The following is a 9,798-nucleotide window of genomic DNA, read 5'->3' as shown; positions in this document are numbered from 1 at the left end:
AGGAGGACCCAGTGACACCTAGGATGTGAAATTTGCAGAAGTAAACAAATTTAAAAAAGTAAAAAATTAAACCAAAGTCTAACCAGGCCTCTAGCTCTAACATCTAGTTTATAGGAAATATGGCAGATGGCCCATGTAAGACCCACGAGGATTCAATCAGCAAAACCAAGAATGTGGGAAATTTCTATAGATCAGATAAACTGGACTCTTTAACAAATAAACGACATTAAAAAAAAATAGAGAGAGAAAGAGCTGTTACACATTTAAAGAGACTTAAGAGAAGTGTCAACAAGATGCCATGTGTAGACCTTCATTGCATCCTGATTCAAACACACCATTGTTTTTGAGACAGTTGGGAAAACCTGAACACAGAAAGGACCTAAAATGATGTTTACGAAATCCATGTTACCTTTCCTAGGTGTAATAGTGATGTTGTGGTTACGTTATTACTAGATATAAAAGTTTTTGTCTGTCAGAGATACATACTGAAGTATTCGTGGCTAAAATTATGTGAGGTCCAGGATTGGCTTTAAACTGTGCCAGGGGAAAACGTGGTTAGGAGACAGATGAGGCAGGACTGGGAGTGTGTTGGTAGTTGTTGAAACTGGGTGCAGGCAGGTGGGAATTCACAGCACCATTCTCTCTGGGTGTTTGTATCCGTATAAATTTCCATAATAATAATAAAAAACAGTGAAAAGACTCATGGTGACCCAGGACAGGTTCTTGATGTAGGAGAAAGAAGGGTCTCGAAATTATCTCTTTTGGAGGGTTGCTTAAGGGCAGCCTCCTTCCTACAGTGGTTGCAAGAGTTACTTTATTCATTTCCTTAAAAATTGGAGCGTCTGCTCCATGACCCCGCAATTCCATGCCTGGGCAGACTCCCCAGAGAAATGGGTGGGTATACCTGTCAAAAGACACGCACACGCCTATCGTAATAGGACGAATCCCTTTCAGCCATCACAGTACAAAACTAGAAACAGTCCAACTGCCAAAGAACAGATCAACAAATTGTTGAATATTCATACAACAAAATGTTACTCAGTGATAAAGAGAAAGAAACTGCTGACACACACAGCAACATAGATGAGTTTCAGAAACGCAGTGCTGAGCAGGAGCAGGCACAGAGGGAGTGCCGGCTGTTATGCCCAAGAACAGGCATAACGAACTAGGGTGACAGATGTTGGAATGATGTTAATAGCCACCCCTGGACTGTGGCCGTGATGGGGAAGGGGCATGAGGGACCCTTTTGAGGTGATGGAAATGTTTTACACTTGATCCGGGTGCTGGGGTACACAAATGTAAGAGCTTATAGAGCTGGGCATTTAAGATCAGTGCACTTTTGTGTACTCTATGCTGTATATGTTATAACTCAATTTAAAAAATAATAATGGCAAAGAAATAATAAACAAAAATACGAACAGGAAGAAAAAACTGGAAGTGTTTTGAATTTCCAAAAGAGACCCAATGGAGTGAAATTTCAGATAACCTTTTTAGGATCTAAAAAAACTCTTCTGAATTCGCGACTCAGAAAGCTGAAGTCTCCTGCTAGGAGAATGCTGTCTGGAATGTCCTATAGCCACGGGTCAGAGAAAGGGTTCCAGTTCTACCCCCTAGACTTTCACCTTGCTTTTTCCCTTTTGCAACATGTATCAGACCTGTTTAGCCAGCTGTTTGCCCCAGTAGCAATGAAAGAATCCATTCTTTTTTGTATTTTCTTTTTCTGAAAACATTCATGGCAAAATCCTAATCGTCACCAAGTCAACACAGTAAACCAAATGAAGTGGTCATGCGCAGAATGAAGAGCATGCAGCCTGCAAAGAAGAAATGGTTTGTTTTCCTGGGCCTCGTCCTGGATTGCAAGGGGGAGAGGGGGGATTTGGGGTGGGGTGGCAGAGTTCGATAAATGGTACTAGGCTAGTTTTCTTACTAGAAGACTTGGGTTCTAAGTCTAGCTGTTTTCTGACTGGTTTACGTTTGGGGGCAAGTCACACACCTTCTCTTGCTGTCGGTTCCCCATCTGAGAACCGGGGTGACGGCCCTGCAGGGCTGCCGTGGGGAGGGGGTCACATCACTGCACACGGCGCTCAGCAAATGGTGACTAAAATAGAAAAGGAGTAGGAGGAAGCAGCATTTCCAAGTTCTTTATTTTCATCCTTCTACTAGTCCCTTTTCTTCTCCTCTTACCTCCTGGTGCCCCATGGCCCCCGGTCTTCCTGTGTCGAGCAGGACCCTGAAGGCCCTTCCCCGCAGGGGCTCCGCTGCAGACCTGAGAGGGAGCATCTCAGATGTAGCCCGTGCCCTCCAGATGCCCCTGTCCCCGTGCAGAGATGCGCAGCACAGAGAGCTGAGTGCTGGGCAGGTTCACTGAGCAGGCAACGCGGAATTCATAGCGAAAACCCCACTCAGATCCTTCCAGGCTGTGAGGCCATCGGAAGCAAACCGGAGGATATGTGAAAGGGGGAATGAAAGGCAAAGTCCAGTGTGGCTGGCCTGGTGGGGGGACAGGGCTGGATTTGGACACACGAGGGAGTCTGGATCTTATCCAGCAGGAGAAGGGGCAACGTGGCAAGGGCTGTTTTGCAGGGGTCAGATTTGCATTTTAGGACGACGACTCTGGCAGCAGAAGGACTCAGAAGCAATACATCTGCAGACAGGAAAACAAGCCAGGTCCCCATCAGCTAAGACACAATGAAGGCCTAAGCTGGAGAAGAAGAAAGGGGTTTGGGAGATATCATGAGGTTGATTTGCCAGCGGGTAAGTATGAGAATGCCAGGGTGGGAGTTGGGGGTGAGGGCTGAGTAGGAGGAGCTGAGAATAACTTAAACTTTCAGAGTAGGGCTACCAGGTTTATCAAATAAAAATATAGGACATCCAGTTAAATTTGAATTTCAGATTATCAATGAATAATTTTCAGTATAAATATGTCCCATGCAATAATTGACCTGAAGTTCAACTTGAATTTGGTGTCCTGTGTTTTATTTGGTAACCCTCTTTCAGAATCATCCCCCTAAAATGAAAATCTGATTTGTTTAAACTCTTGCTCTTTGGCTGGGCATGGTGTGGCTCGCACCTGTAATCCCAGCACTTTGGGAGGCCAAGGTGGGAGGATGGCTCGAGGCCAGGAGTTCAAGACTAGCCTGGGGAAAATGGTGCGACCTCATCTCTAAAAAATAAGAAAAAAAAATTAGCCAAGTGTGGTGGCACAGCGTTTGCAGTCCCAGCTACTTGGGAGGTTGAGGTGAGAGGATCACTTGAGCCCAGGAGCTTGAGGTTACAGTGAGTGAGCTACGATCTGGCCACTGCACTCCACCCTGGGTAACACCGCAACTACTGCTGTCTTAATTTGACTTCCCAGGGAAATAGTCCTCCTGGAAAGACGCTGTCCTTGTCACATGGAAGCAGTATTTGGGAGCACTTATATTTCTCATTTTCAACCAGAGAGTCAGCACAGTGTAGTGAAGAGCATTTTTCCAGCAGCATCTTTGTTTCTATGTCATGGACCATCTGTACTGTCATTTATTCAGTGGCTTTTTAGATCTATAGTAAATTTACTTACTTCTAAAATTTAGCATTGTCTGAAGTCATGATATCCATGAAATCACCAATTCAATGGGCTATATTTTCCTAGGCCAATTACAGGAAGCGCATGACTATATAATAACTTTTGTTATCCCCATGCTACCTAACGTTTGCATGTGCACTTGGGCAGGGAGAGCTGTGCCGGGGCAGGTTTGGTCTGACTCATACTCTACCAGCCTGGATCCCCAATCACTGTCTGGATGGGGAGGAGGAGGCCCCACTGTGCTTGCAAACCCTGAACTTGACCGGACTAGGTTAGGATAAGGGGGGCAGTCAGGCTTCTGACAAGGGTGGGCAAGCGGGGACTGGAGCTTAGCTTCCAGGAACCCAGTGGGTCCTGGGTGAGAGTTGCATGCAGGGCCGGGACCCCACGACCAGCGAGGAACCACATGGGGACTGGTGGGGGTCAGACATGGCTGGAGCTTGTGGTTGAGGCGTTCAGGTCCCCAGATGAACAACACCTCTCTCCAGGGGCTGTAAGCTGATCTTCAAGAATGCTTGTTGTGGGCTTTGGACACAGACTGTGAGCTACGTACTTGCACAATGTCTAATTGTTCCCGATTTGCTAATAAAGCTTCTCCTGATACTTGGTAGCAGTTCAGGTTGATGTCAGTGCCTGGGCTGTCCAGCATAGAGGTTTTCCCAGGTTTCTCAGTGGAGACTGGAGCCACCAGAACTGCGACACGCTGAACTTGAACCAACCAGTGACTCTTGCCCAGGCACCTCTGACCCCAAAGGTCATGCCAAGAGCCCAGAGGCTCTGATCTTGATCTCAGCACTTCATCCACGTAATAGACCCCACTGTTGTTTCCTAAATGCTACCAGGTTCTCCTCCTTCCAGGTTTCACTGACCCACTGCTGCTTATGAAATGACTCTCGGATTCTGCCAGCATGCGTTACTTGGGGGCCTCTCTCTCTCTGCTCATCAAATCTAGGCCCCTTGGTGTGAACTGATGAACCCTTGGATACATTTCCCTGGGTGCTTTTCCCACAATACTCCTGTGTCACAGGCTGCTCTGCACGGAGCAAGGCAGAGAGGCTGGGCAGGAGGGACAGTATCGAGTGTCAGCCGTGGGCCAAGCATTGTACTAAGTCATCCCTCACAGTCATCCCAGAGACAGATACCATCATCTTCATTTTACAGAGGAGGAAACCTACACTCAGAAAGATTAAGTAACTTGCATAAGACAGAAAAACAAAACAGAGCTGGGAATAGACCTCTGGCTTTCTGACCCTAACTCTGGGGTCCTTTGGATCATGACACTTGAAATCACCCTGAGAGGAAGGGTGATTGTTGGCTCAATTTTAATGCAATAAGAATCTGTGGGGACACCTTCCGTGAGGCCCAACACAGTGAATATAATTTAGACTCTGCATCAGGCAAAATCTACATGTCCTCCAGGCTTTAACTCCTATCCTTCTTTCTTTACTGTCCCATAGTCTTCTTTCCCCACAACTATTATCAGATACATATACCCACATTAGTTAGAGTAAAATGTTAGGCTTCTGTAACAAAGAAACCCAAGATACAATGGCTTAAACTTAAGCATATTTCTCTCTCACATAAAATTCCCGGTGAGTGGCTCAAAGCCAGCATGCCCCAAAAAAGCTTCCTCAGCTCCTACCATCACATTCTGCATCCCTGCCATCAGGATGGAGGAGAGTACACGACTTCTTTTTAAGGGTCTGGCCTGGAAGATTACACACATTACTTCTATTTATATCTCATTGTGGCCCAAACATCATGACACAAACAACGGTAGGTGCAAGTGACGTTGGGCAATGCAGTCTTCAGCAGAGTTGTCATGTACGCAGTGAAAACTCTGATGCCATAGAGAAAGAGAACAAATATAGCAGAGAACATACAGCAACACTACCATGAATTGACATTATGTTTTCTTTAAGAAGCCTGGACTTAGAGTCAGATTACCTGGCTTAGAGCCACAACTCTGCCACTTTGGTGTGATCTTGGCAAGTTGTGTAACTTCTCTGAATCTCAGTTTTTTTCCTCTGTACAATGAGGTCGTGGTCATTGGTCTGCCTACCTCACCGGGATGTGAGGAGGCCCAGATAATCTAATGTCTCGGAGTGCCTAGTCTCTGCTGTAAGGTCACACGGAAAGTGAAGTGCTACTGCCCTGGACACTCAGGGTTGTTTGTTTAGTTGTAAGCACTTGGTGTTGGTCCCCCAGCTTGGTTTAGGATGAAAACCGCGTATCTGAAATTGTTCTCTATTGTGTTTCTGCTCTGGGGGAGAGGGGTACTTTGGCTCCCACTCTGCCCGTGGGTGACAGTCACGGCAACCCTCCCCTGCTGGCTCCTTCTGAGCTCTAGTCACATGTGGCTGAAGAAGGCCCTGAAACTTACTCCTCCCAGCGTGGATTTGGGTGGAGAGCCCTGGAACAGGACTGGCAGGAAGAAACCCAGCAAACGGCCCCCAGCAATGCCAGTCTAAGCCATTTCCCCCACCTCGTGTGCAACAAATCACAAAAGACAACCTTGGCATGCTTTGGCAGCCCTGGTTTGCTTGTACGACAGTCTGCAGTGTGTGTTAGTTATAGCAGAACCAGTTCTTCTCTGTTACCCTCTAAGCTCCTTAAGAAGGAAGCAAAGAAACCTTTGCTCAGCATCTATTATATTGTGGGCACATAAGCAACTCGCCAGCATTGATCCCTCACCAGCCTCACTGCCAGCAGGGATTATGGCTTCCTTCTTGGCAGATGAGGAGTCAGAGTGTGAAAGAGCAGCTTGGTCAGCACCGCACAGCCATCAAGTGGAGGAGGCAAGATTTGAATCCAGGACCTCTGATGCCAAGTCTGGTTCCCTTCTCCAATGCCATGATTGTTGTTATTATAGTTGAGAATGAAAGGGTAGAAACGGGTATCCATTTTACCCTCCCCTGAGGCCAGTAGGGCCTCCAAAGAGTGAGAGTGAATGGCATTTTTGTCCATTTTATCTCTGGCAGCACACAGCACAGTACCTGACATGACAAACAGGTCATTGTATCAATAATATTTATTGAACATTCCAAAGTTGTTGGATTTATATTTTTAAAAGAATCAGCTGCATTCCAACAGTTGAAAGTGAAAGTGCCTTGCACAGCCTTCCTGGGAGCAGGATTGTCACGCGGATAAAACAAGCAGGTGAGACTGGGGAAGGTTTCCGGGGCACAGCTGTTCATGCCCGACTTCCTGACAGAGCCCGAGCAGGAGTCAACCAGGGGCCGACTGTGGCAGTGTCCGGCCATGCTCACAGCTAGCGTCTGTGGCAAGAGCAGATGGCGCCTTGGGCAGGCAACCCCCAGAGGATGGAATTTCCCATGAGGCATATGCATGGCAACCATCCATGATGGTTTCCTGGCATGGTCCAGCTTCACATCTTTTGTCCCAAAGTCCTTAGAAGGGCACCTGCATGGGGCAGGTAACGAGTCCTGCTTTTGGATTTGGGAAATATGGTTACAGCAGGCACGTGGCAAGTGCCTTTTCTTGCTTTTTTTTTTCTGCCAGTAGATCAAAGGCAGAGGGGCTGGGCCACCCAGGTCAGCCTGTGTCACCCAGGGAAGGAGAGGGCCCTCTGCTCAGGTCAGAAAGCCAGGGGACGCCTTCTGATAGGGAAAGCCAGCCAGGGCCAGGGCAGGGCTGTGTCCTGAGAATTCAGTGATTCTCCCAAAAGCAAAGAAAGTGGTGACAGGAAAGCAGCAGCAGAGGCAGAAACTGCTCTTTCGATCTCATCGTGCAAAGGAAGGAGGTGACCCAAGGCCTCTTGTGACACACGGAGAAGCAGAAGTGAGAGCTGTCCACAGGATGTCTTCAGATCAGAGGCCAACCCTGGGCAGCACCCCCGGGCCAGCTGGGGATGGGGCTCCCTTTGCACCTCTGGCTCTTTCCACCCTGGATGGGGTCACTGCTGGGGCGGGGGCCCCTCACGAGCACAAACCGTGCTGAAAGCCCATTTGTTTTCCAGGATCAATCTGTTAGCCCCTCAACTCCCAGGCCCAGCCAGGAAGGTCCCTGTGGGTTAAGCTTTGTGCTGGGGTCTCACCCTTATTCCCTAATCAGCTCTGAAGCTTTGGGTGCATCAGTTTTTTCCTCTCACCTCTGTTCTCACTGGTCCCATGAGGAGTAGGGAAGACTTACAGCGTTCTAGCGTCTTACTGCAGACTTTGTCCTGGGGTGATTCAACACTAAGAAAGCTCAAAAATGTTAGTTTTCTTCAGTCAGGTAAAATCCGTGTTATTCTACAGACCTCATTCATTCCTTTGCTTAAACACGTATTGAGCACCACTGTATGTCAACGCTGCTAAGTCACAAATGGTATTAGCTCTTCCTTCCTGAGTTCCTGCTGGGTGTCAGGTGCTGTTAGATGTTTTACATAGATCACCCCATTTAAGCGTCCCCACAGCTCTGTGAGATAATACCTCCATTTCTAGAGCAAGAAAAGTTTAAGCAACTTGCTCTAGGTCATTCATCTCTCATTCTAGGTCAGACTCCAAAGCTGGTATTTTAACACTCTAGTTCTGTTCTTGCAGAGATAAATGAGATGCAATTGTCCTGATTTCAAGGGGTTCCAACCAGCAGCCCTGTGGCCAGAAGACCAGTTTATAGGCCAAGAGCGCTGGCATTGTTCCTTGGGTACATCAGGACATGCCGCATGTGGGAAACATAGTGAGCCTAGAACACATGGCAAACCCCTTTTCTCTTCATATCCCCAGCCATGAGTTCCACAGACTTACTTTCCCACAAGAATTTCTGCACCAGGAAAATTATAAACTATAGAAATAGTGCCCTCGTGTGTCCAGAGTACAGCACACATTTGAACTCAGGAAAAAGACACATTTTAAACAGTCTTAAAAATATGGAACACTTTAGTTTTTGCTTTTGTCTGTTTGTTTTTGTTTTTTGCTTTCTGTGTCTTTGAAACATGCTGGGGAGAAGTGATGAAAAATTGCTAAACCTACAGAATTCCACCCACAGGCAAATTAAGTACTCAGACCAGCAGGAGAGAACGAACGGCGGTAACTCTGGAATATAGTTGGCCTTCTATATCCATGGGTTCCGCATCCAAGGATTCAACCAACTGAAGATCAAAATATTTGGAAAAAAAGTTTCACAAAGTTCCAAAAAGCAAAACTTGGATTTGACATGCTCCAAGTACTATGTTGAACCCACAAGAATGAAGTGTAGACATTATATAGACATTATAAGTAATTCAGAGATGATTTAAAGTACACAGAAGGATGTATGCAGGTTATATGCAAATACTATGCCATTTTACATCAGAGACTGGAGCATCCACAGATTTTGGTATCTTCTCCCTGTTCTTTCCACAAAGGATTATCAATTGTTTATTTTAAACACTTACAGTAAAAATGGCACTATATATACTTTAATGGATATGATGAAGGAAAACGTGTAACAATAAAAGGTTGAGGGTAAGACCAGTACAAAATAATGCAAACCACAGAGTCCGGTACACCTGCTGAAGTAGGTCACAAAATGTTTCACTGTGAAATTTCTCAGAAACCAAAGCAAAGAGGAAAAATAATTAGTAATTGTTTTTATCATCTCCATTAGCTTAAAATGAACCAATTGTTCTTTGGAAGTATCATGCTTTCTGATATGGAGACCCGACCAATTCTCCTACAGATGCGTATGAAGAAAGGACTGTGTTACGGTGGGAAACATCTCAGCAACAGCCCCACAGTAGCTCACTAAGGATCCCTAAAGTCCTTTCTTATTACAGTGTTCAAAGCAAGGCTGACAATGTAACTCCAGAGTACAATTCAGCAAAAACAAATCCAAACAAGGCACCAAAACAATACAATCCAAGTAGGTGGATTCCTGATACTCTGATACGTTTCAAGGCTAACATTTAGAATAGACAAAAAAAAAGAATGGACTGCGTGTTCTTAGGAAATCCACCACAGATGTTATTTCTTCTGACCAGGCTTTTGATAAAACTGAGCCCAGCAGAAAGTGAGGTTGTAACATCTCAAAAGAAGCTATGTTGCTGATAAAAAACAAAGATCGTTATGTTTTTATAATCAAAAGGGAAAAGAATAAAATCTTTTGAAGAGAATGAAGGATGCTATGCACATGCATAGAGGGTGGATAGCAGAGGGTGGATTAGGGAGTACCTAGAAGCAGAAGCCAAAGTCTCTTTCAAAAAACAGTTTGGGCACTTCTCTAGCTTGCGAAGGAAAGAGGGAGATATCAAAAGG

This window comes from Lemur catta, chromosome 3 (genome assembly GCF_020740605.2).
Source record: "Lemur catta isolate mLemCat1 chromosome 3, mLemCat1.pri, whole genome shotgun sequence".
Lineage (NCBI taxonomy): Eukaryota > Metazoa > Chordata > Mammalia > Primates > Lemuridae > Lemur > Lemur catta.
This window is presented reverse-complemented; position numbering follows the sequence as displayed.